Source organism: Mauremys mutica, chromosome 6, assembly GCF_020497125.1.
Source record: "Mauremys mutica isolate MM-2020 ecotype Southern chromosome 6, ASM2049712v1, whole genome shotgun sequence".
NCBI lineage: Eukaryota > Metazoa > Chordata > Testudines > Geoemydidae > Mauremys > Mauremys mutica.
In genome coordinates this window covers 2,769,886-2,787,736 of record NC_059077.1, presented here as the reverse complement: position 1 = coordinate 2,787,736, position 17,851 = coordinate 2,769,886, and the positions used below count along the sequence as shown (strand labels likewise).

Here is a 17,851-nt window from a genome sequence, read left to right as displayed (position 1 = left end):
TGGACTCGATGACCTTTTGAGGTCCCTTCCAGTTCTAGGAGATGGTAATAATTGAAGGTCATCTCCAGGGGGCTGGACTCGATGACCTTTTGAGGTCCCTTCCAGTTCTAGGAGATTGGTATATCTTCAATTATTACCATCTCCTAGAACTGGAAGGGACCTCAAAAGGTCATCGAGTCCAGCCCCCTGCCTTCACTAGCAGGACCAATTTTTGCCCCAGATCCCTAAGTGGCCTTCTCAAGGATTGAACTCACAACCCTGGGTTTAGCAGGCCAATGCTCAAACCACTGAACTATCCCTCAGTGGATGAGGATGATGGTCCTGCTAGTGAAGGCAGGGGGCTGGACTCGATGACCTCTCGATGTCCCTTCCAGTTCTAGGAGATTGGTATATTTCCAGTTATTACCTTTATTACCTCTTCTTCCTGGTTTGGCGGTGTGATGTTATTGATATAAACTGGGACCATATAGAACATGGTTTGCAACCAAGGTCCTGTAGTGGCACCAAATCTTAGGTAAAGGGGGTCATATAAGGTGTCTAAGACCAGGTTATGGGTTGCTGGTTAGGATTATGCTGTCTGTATGTCTGTGTATCATTTTGTAGTTGAAGTTATGAATATTGGCTCTGTACTGTCTATATTTTGTATTTGTGCTCTGCTTCTGGGTGACATCCCAGACAAGTTGGTGTTAGCTCTGCCTGGCCTGCTTGATGGCCCATTAAGGACCATCAGCTACACAATTAACCCATGGAGAGAAGGCGACACGCCTTGTGACTCAGCAAAGTATGCAGGGACTGGCCCATGTGACTCCAGACTCCATTTTGCTGTAATTTTCCACAGTAAGGACAAAGAAGTTCTTACACCTGGAAAAGTCTATATAAGGCTGATGCCTCATCTTCATCTTGTCTTCAATCCTGCTTCTTACCTCTGGAGGGACTTTGCTACAAACTGAAGCTCTGCACAAAGGACTGAATGACCCATCCCAGCTGGGGATGTTCCAGAGACTTGATTTGAACCTGCAGTTTACTCCATCACTGCTACAAGCCTGAACTAAGAACTTTGCCATTACTGTATGGAATTGATTCCATTTAACCAATTCTAGCTCTCATCTCTACCTTTTTCCCTTTATGAATAAACCTTTAGATTTTAGATTCTAAAGGATTGGCAACAGCGTGATTTGTGGGTAAGATCTGATGTGTATATTGACCTGGGTCTGGGGCTTGATTCTTTGGGATCGAGAGAACCGTTTTCTTTTATTGGGGTGTTGGTTTTCATAACCATTCCTCCCAGGATGAGTGGGACTGGTGGTGATACTGGGAAACTGGAGTGTCTGAGGGAATTGCTTGTGTGACTTGTGGTTAGCCAGTGGGGTGAAACCGAAGTCCTTTTTGTCTGGCTGGTTTGGTGCCTTAGAGGTGGAAAAACCTCAGCCTAGGGCTGTGACTGCCCTGTTTGAGCAATTGGTCCTGAATTGGCACTCTCAGTTGGGTCCCGCCAGAACCGCCTCGTCACAGGCGGTCTGTAGTAGACCCCTACCATGACATCACTCTGGTTTTTTACCCCTTTTATCCTTACCCAGAGACTTTCAACAAGTCTGTCTCTTATTTCTATCTCCACCTCAGTCCAAGTGTATGCATTTTTAATATATAAAGCAACACCTCCTCCCTTTTCTCCCTGCCTGTCCTTCCTGAGCAAGCTGTACCCTTCTATTCCAATATTCCCATGTGTATTATCCCAGCAAGTCTCTGTGATGCCAACTAGGTCATAGTTGTGTTTATTTACTAGCATTTCGAGTTCTTCCTGCTTATTCCCCATACTTCTCGCATTAGTATACAGACATCTAAGCTACTGATTTGATTTAACGCCCCAGTTCTGACTTCTCTCCCTTATTTCTGCTATAACTGCCCATGCTCCCACCAGATTCCGACCCTTCTCCCAGGTCTCCATGTTTTTTACTTACCTGTGGGCTTTGGTCACCTGCCCCCGTTGAACCTAGTTTAAAGCCCTCCTCACCAGGTTAGCCAGTCTGTAGCCAAGTATGCTCTTCCCCTTCTTCAGTGGGTGGACCTGATCTCTGTTTAGCAGTCCTTCTTCCTGGAACAGCATCCCGGGGTCAAGGAAGGCAAAGCCCTCCTGGTAACAGTCTTCGCAGCCAGGCATTCACCTCCAGGATGCATCTGTCTCTGCCACGGCCCCTACCCTTGACTGGAAGGACTGAAGAGAACACAACCTGCACTCCCAACTCCCTCACCCTTACTCCCAGAGCCCTGTAGTCATTTCTGACCTGCTGAGGGTCAGACCTCGCAGTATCATGAGTGTCCACATGGATGAGTAGCAGGGGGTAGTAGTCAGAGGGCTGGATGATCATCCAGCTCCCGCTGGTCAGAAGGCTGGAGACAATCCCTCCGTAATGTCTCAGATAGGGGCCCTGGCAGGCAGCATGCCTCCCGGGGTGCCATGTCAGGGTGACAGATGGGTGCCTCCGTCCCCCTCAGAAGAGTCTCCACTTCCACTACCCTACATTTCCTCCTAGGAGCGGTGGTTGTGATCCTCCCAGCCTTGGGGGTACATGGCTTCTCCTCCTCCCCTGGGGGTGATTCCTCGTCATAACCAGCAGCCAGTGTCCTCCCTGTACCAGAGCCATATCCTCCTCCCCAGTGGTGTGCCAGCAATCCTCTCTAGCTGCATAGTGTCCTCAGCCTTGAAGTCTCCATATGAATACTCGAGGGATTCCTCATGGGCTCAGAGGAAGCTCCTCAGCCCAGCCACCTCCTCCTGTAGCTCTCCCACCTGCTTCCTGAGATCCCACCAGCAGGCACCTCTCACACGGGATGGTCCCCCCAGCCTGGCGGTCTGAGAGTGGGAAATGCAAGTCCAGACCAGGATCTGGGGAGAGGCATCCACGGCTAGCTTGTCTGGCTGGATACCGGCGCAGGTGGAGGAGACAGGAGCAGCGCTGGCACTGGTGATAGTCGCTGTGGTTAGGAAGGGCCATATCTCACGTCTCCCTCCCATAAACTCCCTCTCAGCCTCCCCTGTTTGCTAGTCCCCTTGGGCGCTTGACTGGCTTTTAAGGCCTTTTCTCTTAGGCCAGTCCTACCCCCTCGTTAATCACACGGAGGGGGGTGATCACAAAGCTGATTGAGGCTGATCAAGGATGATCCAGGGAACAAAAGCTCAAACAGGCTCCAGCCCCACAATCCCAACTGACCCAGTAACTGAAATAACCTGAAAGAGAGAGAAAAACACAAACACCCCAACAGACTCACTCGCCCCTTCCAATACCAGCTCTGACATCACAGGCATGAGAACTAGGGCTGCGGGGGGGTAGGAGGCCCAGCTTGGGGGGGGGGGGTGCGTGGACAGGGGGAAGGGGACTTGCTTTCAGCTTCCCCACTATTAAATATGTTCCAGCGCCAGGTCGGGGAGTGCCTATCACTTTAAGACAGGATCTGGTCCCGGCGTGTAATGGCCAAGGATGTGAATGCAGGAGCCAGAAGGCTGCGGGTGCAGGTGTCAGGGAAGATGCAAATAGCCCGGCTGGCAGGGAGGGGATTTCCCCTGGGCTGGTAACATACAGGAAAGGCTGCTCAGCCCAGGACACCTGCCTGTCTGTAACCGGGGCCCTGGGCCTGGCGGGGCAGAGGATCCCTCCCTCCCCCATCTCACACAGGCTCAGATGCGGTGACGGAGGGGCCGGCTCACCGCCTGCCCTCGCTGGGAAACCGAGGCAGAGCTGAGACCCCAGCTGAGCGCGGGGAGAGCCAGGCAGGGCAGGACAGCTGCCAGGCATAGTCGCCTTGTCCTGGGGTGAGAGCGGCCCCAGGGGAGGCGGGCGGCTGGCAGGACGCTGCTGGTAACAGGCGCCTGGTCAGAGGGTGGTCACAGCCATGGGGGGTTTCCTTACCCAAGAGACCCCCGAATCTCAGCCCTCCAGGAAGGGGGGCTGGGAGGGGGCTCTGCCCTGGGGGTGAGGGTGACAGGGAGCCCCCAAAAGGGGAGATGGGCTCCTGGCACACACAGCTCCAGAGGGGGCCTGCCCCAGATCATCAGAGCCCCAGAGATCTGGCTGGGGTAAGAACCAACGCTCAAGGGGTCACTCCCTGTTCCACCCTAGGGGTCAGGGGACCCCAGGCTGCGGCCCAGACGCTGACACATGGAGCAGGTGGGGTCACTGCCCTCCCCACTCCCTGGCAGACGAGGGGAGGAGGCAGTGGCAGGACCCCAGCCCAGTTTCAAACCCAAAGGTGTTGGGGTGGGGAAAGGGCCCTCCTGTGCCGCCTGCTAGAGCCACACTCGGGCTCAGAGAGGACGTGACGCTGCTCTGAGCCGTGTGGTTTTGGTGTGATTGGTTAGCAAGGCCTCGAAATAAATCTCGCAAGCGCCTGGTGGAACAGCTGCCAGGGACATGGGAGAGATACTGTAGCATCTGTGGCTAACGCTGGGGAGTTTGAACTTCCCCAGCTGTGACGTTGTGAGTGAGATATAATATTTCACTGGAAGGTGACAGGGCCAGAACGAGTTAATTAACTCACCTCCCAGACTGACCTGACCATGGGTGAACCTTAAGGACTGGTTAGAAAGGTCTGTAAATGAACAGAGCTTTGACATGCAGCCTGCACTGGTAGAGATCTCAAGGGTAGATGTTTGCTCAGGTCTTGTGATGGCAGCAAACAAATCTTGTCTATTGCTAGAGCTTTGATTCAAAGATCAAAAAGGGGTGTTAGTATTTAGGGAGGCACTTGAGGGAAACAGCACTATTGTCTCTGTGTCTCTTTGCAGGCTGAGGTAACCTGTGTCTGAACTGTTTAATGGATAAATTACTCTGTGCTAATTGCCAGGATGTTTGGGAGAAGGAGTTAAGCCTGTTGTTTTCTCAGGCTGAAAGGCTGCTGGAAATGTATAAGAAGCCTGGGACACGATCCTGCTTCAGCTCAGATCTGCTTTGGGTTTCAAGAGGGGGAAACCTTAAGCCACAAGGATTGAGATCCCCAGTCACTGACTGGAGCCACCCTGAATGTGGACATTGGACTATAACCTCTGGACTATTTCTAAAAGGACTTTTGGCAACTACAAGCTCATCTCTGCTGTGTATCTGAACCTCAAAAACTGAATTCAAGTCTGTCTGTAGATTGATCTTTTAACCAACACTCTCTCTCTTTTCTTTTTTAATAAATTTTAGCTTAGTTAATAAGAATTGGCTGTGGCGTGTATTTTGGGGTAAGATCTAAATTATAATTGAACCTGGGTGTGTGGCTGATCCTTTGGGACTGGAAGAACCTTTTCTTTCATATGATGAAGTAAGATTCTCAGGAATCATCATCATATCTGACAGGTGTGTCTGGACGGAGGCCTGAGGCTGGGCACTTTAAGGGAACTGCGGGGTTTGAACTTCTGAGTGACCAGTGAGGTACTAGAGAAGCTGTTCTATGCTGGCTGGTAAATCTAAGTATTGGAATAACCACCAGCGTTTGGGGTTTGTCCGCCCCGTTCTGTTTGCGGTTCACCCTGATTGAGTGACCTCAGCTGGCTCCCACGGGCAGCACCGTCACACCAGCTCACTGGTTAATGTGACCCTGCTCAGTTCTGTCTCAGAGGGGAAGAGGTGGGCCGGAATGGAAGTTTTCTATAAATATTTTGTATAACGACTGTGTGTGGCTCAGTTTCCCCTACGTGCTGCATTAGTGAGGTGGTGGGGAAAGGCTGTTTACTCTCGGGGAGGCTGTGACAAAGGTGTGAATGGCCCCAGGTGTCTCGGGTTTGGGGGCCTGGGTCAATGGAGAGGCCGTGAAGACAATGGCAAGCCCAGTCTGGTTCCAAAGCCTGGGCCATAGCCCCGATCCTGGGGATCCGGGACACCGACAGGGCCACTTTGCCGTCTGCAGCCTCAGAGGAACCCCGTTACGGTCTCTGTGCCGCCCCAAACAAACCGGCAGTGGCCGACCTCGCTCAGTTCTGGGCCCGGCAGCTGGCTCTGGCGAAGCCCAGCAGCACCTCCTGAGGCTCCCCAGCGGGTTCCCGTATCCTGCGGCTGAGCCCGGGTAAACACCCAGCAACCCAGCACATGGCACACGCCGCTCCAGAGCTTGGACAAGCTTCTGCTGGCCTCCGAGAGCAGAGCTGCCAGCTCGCGGGGGGAGGGCTGGCTGGGGGGTGGAGATGTCGGGGTATCCCCAACTGCAGGCAGGCCTGGGGTCAATGGGTGTCGCTTGGCCATTTCTCACCAGCTCTGTGCTGCCAGGCGCACCTGAGCCCTGTCTGTGGGCACGCTGCGTGGGGACTGGCACGGCTCCCCGCTTTTTGGCCATTCGCCCTTTCGGGGGGGGCTCCTGGCCTGAGCCCGGGGGCGTGAGGAAGAACAGGGCCTGGCTGCGGTGGACTCAAAGCTCTGGCAGCCAGAAAGCAGGGAGCTAGACCGGGGTGGCACAGGTGCCCTGGCATTTGCCCTGGCCTGGGCCAATCTCAGCCCTGGGGCCGTGAGAAGAGAACGCGGCCCCTTGAGCTTGGGAGACAAAGGCCGTGCTCGGAGACGGGAGAGCTGCAGCCCTGGCCCCGCTGCGGAAGGAACCGACTCCCCGGGGTTGCTCTGAAGTACCCGGTCCAGAAGAGGGCAGCCGGGCACAGAGCCACCAGCTGGCGCTAGCAGCGCTCGCCCCCGGGGCGCACATTGCCCACTGGCCTGTTCTGGGGGGAGCCAGCAGGGGGCAGTGCCCACTGCAGCACATCTGGCGAGGGCAATGGGGGGCTGGGTGGAGGCATAGACAGAACCCCTCTGCTGCGCTGTGTGCCAGGTGTGTCGGCTTCTCCAGTCCAGCCGTGCCCCCTCCGGCTCGTCCCCAGGGCACAGGGCCCCAGAATACACGGCTTCCCCTGTCCCACCCTTGCTGGGGGGACCCCTGTGCCGGCTTCGGTCAGAGGCTGGAGGTCACTGAAGAATGAATTTGGGGCTTGGCTCCCAACCCTGGTCACTGAGGCCTCTGTCTCCTGCCCAGAAGCTGCATGGGCAGTGCCCGTGCCATGGTGCCCCGCCCACAACAGTGCAGTGCCCGTGCTGTGGTGCGCCATGCCCAGCGGCACAGTGCCCGTGCCATGGTGCCCTGCCCCCGACAGTGCAGTGCCCGTGCTGTGGTGCGCCATGCCCAGCAGCGCAGTGCCCATGCCATGGTGCCCCGCCCACAACAGCGCAGTGCCCGTGCCGTGGTGCACCATGCCCAGTAGTGCAGTGCCCGTGCCATGGTGCCCCGCCCCTGACAGCGCAGTGCCCGTGCCATGGTGCCCCACCCCCGACAGCGCAGTGCCCGTGCTGTGGTGCGCCATGTCCAGCAGTGCAGTGCCCGTGCCATGGTGCCCTGCCCCTGACAGTGCAGTGCCCGTGCTGTGGTGCGCCATGCCCAGCAGTGCAGTGCCCGTGCCATGGTGCCCCGCCCCTGACAGTGCAGTGCCCGTGCTGTGGTGCGCCATGCCCAGCAGTGCAGTGCCCGTGCCATGGTGCCCCGCCCCTGACAGTGCAGTGCCCGTGCTGTGGTGCGCCATGCCCAGCAGTGCAGTGCCCGTGCCATGGTGCCCCGCCCCTGACAGTGCAGTGCCCGTGCTGTTGTGCGCCGTGCCCAGCGGCGCAGTGCCCGTGCCCAGCGGCACACTGCCCATGCAGAGATGGGCTGCAGAGTTCCACAGGCTGCCATGCCATCCGGCTCCGCAGCCACACAGCCCTGTGCCCGGGCTTCTCTCTCCAGCTGGGCAAAGGCTTCTGGGCCGTGGCGGAGCCCCTCAGGCTGCAGCTGAGTGGGACTGAGCAGCGCCAGGGAGCCGCTGGCGGGTGGGCCAGGACCGGCCGGCCAGGGACCCTGCGCCAGTGCAAAGGGTCAGGAGCAGCCTCTTGCTGAGTGGGTGCAGCCACCCTCACACCAGCCCCTCAGCTCCTCAGCAGCAGCTGCTCCCCGGGCCCAGCACTTGTGCTGAATCGACTCGGGGCCCTGAGCGCCCCTCCCGCACCCACCCCATCTGCCCCTCCCTGGAGTGGCTACTGCTCAGCTCCTCCGGGGGGGCCTGGCCTCCCTCCCTGCTCCCAGCCCGCAGTTCCCAGCCCAACCCCGGCCCTGCTCCACCACTGGCCCAAGAGCCCCCCGGCCTGCTTCGCGCAATGCAGCTGTTTCCATCGGCAACCCAAGGTCTGTGCCTCTTGGGCTTGGTCCCGGGGGTCCCAGCGATCCTGCCCTGATGCCCTGCCAGGCCCTGGCAATGCTGCCTCCTGCAACAGCCGCAAGCTTGGCACCCAAATACAGCCATGCCTCTGAGCTCCAGAGCGCCTCCTGCAGGGCGCCTGCCAGCCCCCCCGCACCTGTGTCTGGCCAGCGGGGACCCTGCCTTCGTCTCAGCCACCCATTTACCTCCGGGCACGCTGCAGCTGGCACGTCCCCGAACGTATCACCTACACGTGCTGCCTCCGGCACCTTCACCGCTCCAGCCCCCCAGTCCCATGGAGGGGGCGGCCGGCTCTGCTCCCGGGCAGCCCTTCCCCGGGCCCAGCCTGCAGAGGGAGCCGCCGGAAGGTACCGTGCCCTGAGCATGCCGGGGCTCTCACCCGCCCTGGGGCCCTGGCCCCGTCCAGGAGCAGGGCCAGAGGAGGCCAGCAGGGCTGCAGGAGAGAGGAGGCTGGGGCAGGGGGGAAGTTTTGTGGGCCCAGATCTGCCTGTGTGTGCCCCGGTGCCAGCCCCCCCGGCCGACCCTACAATAACAGAGAGCAGCGGGACTGAGCCATCTGGCAATAACCAGCCATCCTGCAGCCGTACAGTCCCAAGCAGCCTGGGTGCCTCCGGGTGCGTCTGCTCAGCTATAAAACACCCGCCGCTGGCCCGGTGCCCAGCCCCGCCGTACCGCGGCAGCGCTGTCAGGTCTGCGTGTCTGGGGGAGGGTTACGGTGTAACTGGCTGGGTTCAGCCTCCCGCCTGGGCTGTGGAGGTCATGGAGCAGTGCCCTAACCCTGCTCTCCTCTCTCCTCCCCCATTTGGGGGGGGGAAGCCCCCAGGCTAGAACCACTGCCCGTCACGGGGGTCCCTGCTCCGGATTCCCGTTCGGAGTGTCCGGCTCGTTCAGCACATCACAGGCCCGGCCGTGCCCGGTGGGCGGCGGTGTGGCCCCCGGCTGCGGCTAATCCCCGCCTGCTTCTCAATGGCAGCCTGGGATGCTGGGGGGCTACCAGGGAGCAGGGGAGCTGCAGCCCCTTCCCCAGGAAGGCTCCTGACCTCCGGTTTCTGCGTCTTGGAGGGAAGTTGGGTTTGGTGATTTGAGGTGAGCCCACCCCAACCCCCGCATCCCCCCAGCCCAGCAATTACCAGTGACACTAACGACTCAGAGCAGCACAGCTCACTCCCCCCCATCGCCCCACTCCCCCCCGCCCCGGTGGCCCTGGAGTGTGTCTGGGGGCTCCGTGACGCGGGTGAGTGCCAGGCCGAGGGCCCCAGCTGCTAGTGCTATCGGAGCACCGGCTCCCCCTCGGGTGGCACGGCACAGGGAGGGAGTGGGCTCTGCTGGGTCCGGCCCTGCTGGGTTTAACACCGTCTCCTGCAGCCGGGGCTGCGGTGGGTGAATAGGCCCCTCCTGGGGGTGGCGGGACCCAGTTAGCACCCAGTGGAGCCCTGCTCCAGCTAAGCGTCTGGCAGACAGCAACACGCCTGCTGCCAGGGCCCTTGGCAGACCTGCAGCCTCCCGTGCCCACCCCCGCACTTCAGCCGTCCTCCATGACCTCCGCGGCTCCCCTCCCCCAGGCGGGAGGCTGAACCCAGCCAGTTACACCGTAACCCTCCCCCAGACACGCAGACCTGACAGCGCTGCCGTGGTACGGCGGGGCTGGGCACCGGGCCAGCGGCGGGTGTTTTATCGCAGAGCAGACGCACCCGGAGGCACCCAGGCCGCTTGGGACTGTACGGCTGCAGGACGGCTGGTTATTGCCGGATGGCTCAGTCCTGCTGCTCTCTGCAGGCTGGTGTGTTATTGTAGGGTCGGCCGGGGGGGCTGGCACAGGGGCACACACACTCCTGGGCCCTGCGATCAACATGGGGCGTCGCTGGGATGTGGGTGTTGCCGGGATGTGGCTCAGGGCATCGTTGGGACATGGGTGTCACCAGGACGTGTGTCACCGGGACGCGGCTCAGGCCGTCGCTGGGACGTGGGTGTCGCTGGGATGTGGCTCAGGATGTTGCTGCTCAAAACTTTTTTGCTGAATATTTTTTTAATTAGAAAATGGGGATTTGACAACCACGATTTTTTTCACTGAAAACAAATCATCTTCATTGTAATTTCCAAGGAAACCAGAAACATCCTCTCTCTCTCTCTCTCTCTCTCTCTCACACACTTTTTAAATTGCGGTGCAAATCTCATCGTGTCCCACCCCCTCCCCCGGCACCTTCCCCCGTGGAGGAAAAGGAGGGAAAGTTGTGCAAAGTGAGGAGGAAAAGGGGATTTTGCCCAACAAAACGAAAATGAAAAAGAAAAAAAAAGAGGTTGTGAAAGTTTCCCTCAAAACACCCGCGTTTGGCGAAACGTTTCACACAAACCGACAAAGCTTCATTCTGACCCCCCCGATTCCCGAGGCCGCGCCCGCCGATCGCCCGCGGCGGTGGGGCGGGTCCGGCCCGGGGCCAGGCAGGGGGAGCCCGCAGGCCCGGCCCGGATTGGCGGGGCCGGGGGGATTCTGCCATTGGGCTGCGGGAGCCCCCGCCCCGGGGCAGCGCCTCCTCCGACGGGCCGGGGGGAGGCTCCGGCAGCCCGGCCGGGGCGCGCCGTGGCGAGGGGCGCAGCGCAGCGCAGCGGGAGCCCCGGAGCGGAGCGGAGCGCGCCCGGCCGCCATGCGGCTCCCGGCCCGGTGACGGCGGGGAAGGTAAGAGCGGGGCGCCCAGACACCGCCGGGATGGGCGCGGAGCGGCCACCGGGGACACCCCGGCCCGTTTGCGGTGGGGGCTGGGGCGGGGCCGGGGCTCCCCCCCCTGCGCTCCGGGGTCCCCCGGCGGGACACGAGCGATGCGCCGCTGTTTGTGGTGCGAGCCCCGAGCAGCCCCCGCGGCCCGGCCCGGCCGCCCCGGGGGAGCCGGTCTCTGGAGCCGGACTCCCGCAGCCCAGGGCTGCTCCGAGCCGCCCCAGGGAGAAGCCTGCGCTGCCAGCTGCTACTTGTGGGTCCGGAGCTGACCCAGCCCCGCCCCGCCCCGCGTTGGGGGTCAGGGCCGCAGGGGGCTCGCGGTGGGGGCCGAGGCCGGGGCCGGGGCCGGGGCCGGGTTTCGCTCCGACCTGCAGCGGGAGCAGGACCAGAACCGCTGCCTGGCGAAGGGACGCTCAGGGGCCCGTGGATCCCGGGCTCGGTGCCGCCGCCCTGCTGGCAGCTGGCGTGGGACCGGGCTGGGCCCTGGACGGGGCCAGCCCCTCGGGCCGGAGCTTGCCCCAGCCCCAGGTGTTTGCCCCCGTGACCCCGGGTGTTAGTGCGGGCGCAGGTCACTGCCAAGCCGTGCCCGGGGCTGCGGGCGCTGCGGCGCCGTCCAAGGGCCTGCACGGATCCGCCGGGTCCGAGCGAACCTCCAGCCGCCCCGCGCTGTGGCCCAGGATCCCCTGACGGGGGCCAGGCCGAGGGGGCAGGGTCTCTGCTGATCACCAGGCAGGGGTCCCGGCGCACAGAGCACCCTGGGCCCCGCAGGGCTGGGGGGCATCTCAGACAGGGCCCGGCAGAGTGGGGGGCCCTGGCGGAGCTGCGGGGGGGAGCCTGGCACGGGAATAGCAGGGGGTCGTGGCTCAGCATTGAGGGGGACTGGCCCAGCCCTTCCTCTGCCTGCGCCCAGGGTGCCCAGCTGGCCCCAGCTCTTGGCTCTTGCAGAAACCGAAGGGGGAAAAGCTGACGCGCAGATGAGTCCTGCTAAGCCGCTTTTTCCCCGGCTGGTGAAGTCCCTGGGCTCGGTGGTGGCCCGGGGGAAGGGCGCTTGGCCTGTGCGGCGCCGGCTGTGAGGGAGGTGAGCGAGTGACTCGTGCCCACGGAGACACTTGAACCCAGCCCCGGTTCCCCGTCGCAGCTGCCGGGTTTGTGGGAAGCCCCTGCGCTCAGTTTAGCCCCCGTGGCCCTCCTGCTGCAGAACATCCAGGAGCAGAGCCGGGCCCCAGCCCTGCCTGGCAGCTCCGCTGTCTGTGCCCAGCCGAGCTCTGCCAGGGGGCGGCGCTGGCTCAGCAGAGAGCCCAGCTCCCTGGGGAACGCGTCCTCCTGAGAGCAGGGCAGGGCTGGGAAGCAAAGGGCGTCGGCATCCACCGGAACTGAGCCCAGGTCCCAGGTTTCCACTGGGACATGTCATAGAATCACAGAATCTCAGGGTTGGAAGGGACCTCAGGAGGTATCTAGTCCAACCCCCTGCTCAAAGCAGGACCAACCCCAACTAAATCATCCCAGCCAGGGCTTTGTCAAGCCTGACCTTAAAAACCTCTAAGGAAGGAGATTCCACCACCTCCCTAGGGAACCCATTCCAGTGCTTCACCACCCTCCTAGTGAAATAGTGTTTCCTAATATCCCACCTAGACCTCCCCCACTGCCACTTGAGACCATTGGTCCTTGTTCTGTCATCTGCTACCACTGAGAACAGTCTAGATCCACCCTCTTTGGAACCCCCTTTCAGGTAGTTGAAAGCAGCTATCAAATCCCCCCTCATTCTTCTCTTCTGCAGGCTAAACAATCCCAGTTCCCTCAGCCTCTCCTCATAAGTCATGTGCTCCAGCCCCCTAATCATTTTCATTGCCCTCCGTGGGACTCTTCCCAATTTTTCCACATCCTTCTTCTAGTGTGGCGCCCAAAACTGGACACAGTACTCCAGATGAGGCCTCACCAATGTTGAATAGAGGGGAATGATCACATCCCTCTATCTGCTGGCAATGCCCCAACTTATACAACCCAAAATGCCGTTAGCCTTCTTGGCAACAAGGGCACACTGTCGACTCATATCCAGCTTCTCGTCCACTGTAACCCCCAGGTCCTTTTCTGCAGAACTGCTGCCCAGCCATTCGGTCCCTAGTCTGTAGCAGTGCATGGGATTCTTCCGTCCTAAGTGCAGGACTCTGCACTTGTTCTTGTTGAACCTCCTCAAATTTCTTTTGGCCCAGTCGTCCAATTTGTCTAGGACACTCTGGATCCTATCCCTACCCTCCAGCGTATCTACCTCTCCCCCCAGTTTAGTGTCATCCACAAACTTGCTGAGGGTGCAGTCCACACCATCCTCCAGATCATTGATAAAGATACTGAACAAAACCGGCCCCAGGACTGACCCCTGGGGCACTCCGCTTGAAACCGGCTGCCAACTAGACATGGAGCCATTGATCACTCCCCGTTGAGCCCAACGATCCAGCCAGCTTTCAATCCACCTTATAGTCCATTCATCCAGCCCAGACTTCTGTAACTTGCTGGCAGTGTCAGGTACATTGGAGCCTGGGGGCTCCCCCTTCCTCCCCCAAACTGGAATGTCCCTGGGCATTAGCCACAGGCACTAGATTGGGAGTCTCAGGCCAAGTGTGTGTGTGTGTGTCCGTCCGTCCGTCCGCCCTACAGGAGGAATGGCTCAGAGGCACTGCGATACAGGGCGCTCATACCCACCTCTGGGTGTGTGCCCACTGGGTAGGGGCACGCTCCTGTCTCCCCGGGTGCAGGTGGGGGCCCCCATCTCACTCAGTGGGGCAGGACGCCCAGATCCCTTCCCCACGGGTGCCCGTATGCAGCTGGCTGACAGTGGATGGTTACGCTGCTTGTGTGATGGACGCGCCTCTCTCCAAGTATCCGTGCGGCCCTTGTTGCCAGAGCATCTGACCGCCTCCCCGTCGCTGGCGTAGTGACCCGCAGGCAGGGCAGTGCCCCCCCCATTGTACGGACGGGAACCGAGGCACAGAGTAGATTAAGTGACTTGCCCAGGGTCAGGTAGGAAGTCTGTGGCAAAGCAGGGACTTGAATCCAGGTTTGTTGGGGCGCCAGTTTAGTGCTCCACCCACTAGCCCTTCCATCCCCCTGGTTTCCCCGGGGAAGCGCTGCAGAGGGGAATGGCTCCCACGTCACGGCAGGAGACGCAGGCCAGCGGCGGGAGCTGCCAGTGGCTCTGAGTGTCATAAGTGCTCCGTCCCCCTCCCCAGCTGGTGGCTGAGTGTCCCTAGCAGAGGGCGGGGCGAGGCGGGGGAGAGGACGTGTGTTGTGCTCTGGCTGGGATCTGCGGGGCTGGCAGTGGCTCTGGACGAGCCCAGGCGCTGGTTATGCCGGCGCAATCATTTTGTGACATGGTTCTCCAGGCAGCCCCCTCTGCGACCCGACAGAACCATGTTGCATACAGCGCTGGCGAGACGGGGGGCCCGCGCTGGTGTGATGGGGTCTGGGGGGCATTGGGCCTCAGTCGGGATGAAGGCTGCTTGGATTGAGAGCAGCCGCTTATAAACTTCCCATCAGAAACTTGGCTAAAGTCTGATTTTGTGCATGCACACGCGTGAATGCACAGACCCACGTGGGGGGGGGTGTATGCCTGGGGGCGCACACGGACACGGACCCACGCTGGGGGGTGTATGCCTGTGAGCGTGCACAGACACAGACCCACGTGCGGGGGGTGTATGCCTGTGAGCGCGTACGGACACGGACCCACGCGGGGGGGTGTATGCCCGGGGGTGCGCACGGACACAGACCCACGTGGGGGGGGTGTATGCCTGGGGGCGCACACGGACACGGACCCACGTGGGGGGGTGTATGCCTGTGAGCGTGCATGGACACAGACCCACGTGCGGGGGGTGTATGCCTGGGGGCGCACACGGACACAGACCCACGCGGGGGGGTGTATACCTGTGAGCGTGCACGGACACGGACCCACGCGGGGGGGTGTATGCCCGGGGGTGCGCATGGACACAGACCCACGTGGGGGGGGTGTATGCCTGGGGGCGCACACGGACACAGACCCACGCGGGGGGGTGTATGCCTGTGAGCGTGCACGGACACAGACCCACGTGGGGGGGGTGTATGCCTGTGAGCGTGCACGGACACAGACCCACGTGGGGGGGTGTATGCCTGGGGGCGCACACGGACACAGACCCACGTGGGGGGGGTGTATGCCTGGGGGCGCACACGGACACAGACCCACGTGGGGGGGGTGTATGCCTGGGGCGCGCACGGACACAGACCCACGTGGGGGGGTGTATGCCTGGGGGCGCACACGGACACGGACCCACGCGGGGGGGTGTATGCCTGTGAGCGTGCACGGACACAGACCCACGTGGGGGGGGTGTATGCCTGGGGGCGCACACGGACACAGACCCACGCGGGGGGGTGTATGCCTGTGAGCGTGCACGGACACAGACCCACGTGGGGGGGGTGTATGCCTGGGGGCGCACACGGACACGGACCCACGCGGGGGGGTGTATGCCTGTGAGCGTGCACGGACACAGACCCACGTGGGGGGGGTGTATGCCTGGGGGTGTGCACGGACACAGACCCACGCGGGGGGGTGTATGCCTGTGAGCGTGCACGGACACAGACCCACGTGGGGGGGGTGTATGCCTGGGGGTGTGCACGGACACAGACCCACGCGGGGGGGGGTGTATGCCCGGGGGTGCGCACGGACACAGACCCATGTGGGGGTGCACATGCATAACGTCCCCGCCCCCCCCGCCCCCTCCCCGCCGCAGTGATTTTTTCCCTGTGCTCTGTTCCACTAAAGGAAAATCCCTCTCAGGGGAACTGGCTGGAGGCCAGGCCCACAGGACGGGAACTTCCCTTGTTTCCATCTGCCCCAGCTTGGCACTTCCCTTTTTTCCCAGAGAGGCGTCTGAGCTGGGGGTGGATTCGGGGCATGTCCGGATCTCAGGGTTTGGGGTAGGGTGACCAGACGGCCTGAGTTTATAGGGACAGTCCCCATTTTTGGGTCTTTTTCTTATATAGGCTCCTATTACCCCCCACTCCCGTCCCGATTTTTCACACTTGCTGTCTGGTCACCCTGGTTTGGGCTCTGCCCATTCCAGAGACATGGGCCAGGAATTGGGGTGCAGACAGGGACTGCCCCGGACGCCGAGTACGACGGCTGGTGCCTCTGCCCAAACCCAGCAGTAAGTAGTGGCTCCAGGCTCTCCGGGGATCTCTGGGCTGGCTTCAGAGGTGATGTTTTCGTAACGAGAGTGACAATAGTTTGAACATTTTCCATCTGGTTTTGTGCTGTTTGTAAAACCAATCAACCAACCAAAAAACCCTCTCCGTGAAAATTCATTTCATTTGTAACTTTCCTTTTTTGGATGCAAAACCAAGACTGGTTCAGTTGTTAAAAGCCCGGCAGTGTTTGGGTTTCAAAGAAAAAGAAAAGGGTTTGTTTCTGCAGAATATCTTTGTGGGGAATTCGCCCGCTCTGAGGCAAACGGGGGACCCGGGGAGAGGGATGTGAAAATCGGCCCCTTCCCATCCAAACAGTGCGGAAACTCTGACACGGGCTCTAAGGCACATTTCTCCGCAGTGTGACACGTGTGCCTGGGGCAGGGGCCGTCTCTTTCTTCTGCCTTTGTGCAGCACCTCCTAGCGTGACTGCGGCACGACAAACGATCAAACGAATCGAGTTTCACCTGCACTCCTGTGGGAAGAGCTGCAGCATTCCTGCCTTTGCCCTTGTCATTAACGTGGTGAGCCCAGGTTCTCCCTCAGACTCTCTGCACCCCGCAGCCACGTTTCTGTCTCTCTCCCCTCGTCACTCGTGAGGGTGGGAAAATGTGCCGATGTCGGACAGTTGGTTCGCTGATGGCCTGGCCTAGCTGTTGCTGCAGCCAGTGGAAAGGCGTCCGGTGACTGCAGTGGGAATTGGACCAGGCTCAGCGCTAGACAAGCCTGCGAGGGGATGTGACAAAGTGGGGCTGTTCTTAATGTTTCCTCTGAATACCTTGGGGGGGCCTCAGTTCCTGGCCGACCCTCTGTCTTCATGGCAACTAACGGCCAGGCCCTTCCCCCCTGCAAGGGGTTGCTAAAGGTGGGGGAGAACAAAGAGATCAGGTGACCTCCTGGCCTGGGAAAGAGAAAAGGTCAGAAAGGAGGGGCTGGAGGGGGTCAGTCTGGGGCTGGCTGGGGACGGGAAGTGAGGGCAGACGTGGGGATCTGCCTCGCTGGGCCCCAGAATGGACCTGGCTGAGGGGTCCGGTTCGCGGTACCTACAAGCTCTGTTTTAGACCCTGATCCTGTCATCGAATAAACCTCTGTGTTACTGGCTGGCTGAGAGTCACGTCTGACTGCAAGTGGGGGGGCAGGACCCTGTGGCTTCCCCAGGACCCCGCCTGGGGCGGACTCGCTGTGGGAAGCGCACGGGGGGGCAGAGGATGCTGAATGCTCCAAGGTCAGACCCAGGCGGTGAAGCCGTGGGAGCTTCTTGCCCTGCAGACAGGCTGCTCCGAGGGAGAGGAGGCTCCCAGAGTCCTGCCTGGCTTGGTGGGGAGCAGTTCCAGAGCAGCGCCCGGGGACCCCATGACAGGGGAGCTTCAGAGGAACTGAACACAGCTGGGTGCTTGGGCTGTGTGACGGCTGGTTAAACAAGTGCGAGGAGGGCAGGTTGGAAGGATGCTTTCAAACGATCACACACGGTTCTGGGTTCAGTTGACTGTAACCGCTCAGGAGAAATATCCAGGCATCATTGTGGGCCGCTCGGTGACGTGTGCAGTGGTGGGCAAAAATGCAGGAAAGTTGTTCGGCCCCACTGAGAGAGGGCTGGAGAATGCAGCTGAAAATATGGTGGCGCTACCCTCTAAATCAGTGGGATGCCCTTACATGGGCGAGCGTGTTCAGTTCTGGTCCCCTCGTCTCAAAAAGGATAGAGCAGAAATAGAAACAGGCTAGTAAAAATGATT

At 60.5% G+C, this 17,851-nt stretch overlaps 1 protein-coding gene across 3 annotated transcripts in view; it reads left to right on the top strand.

Moving 5' to 3' along the window:
* The first annotated feature begins 9,869 nt into the window (after positions 1-9,869).
* The window catches only part of IL11RA (interleukin 11 receptor subunit alpha), a 65,434-nt gene continuing 57,452 nt past the window's right edge, over positions 9,870-17,851 (top strand). Inside the window, exon 1 of one of the 3 annotated variants that reach the window (XM_045021136.1) lies at positions 9,870-9,980. The gene's annotated coding sequence lies outside the window, so the exon portion shown is untranslated. Of the gene's footprint in view, positions 9,981-10,374; positions 10,439-10,502; positions 10,875-17,851 lie in introns of those variants that run through there. The other 2 variants (XM_045021135.1, XM_045021137.1) reach the window with 2 other exon arrangements.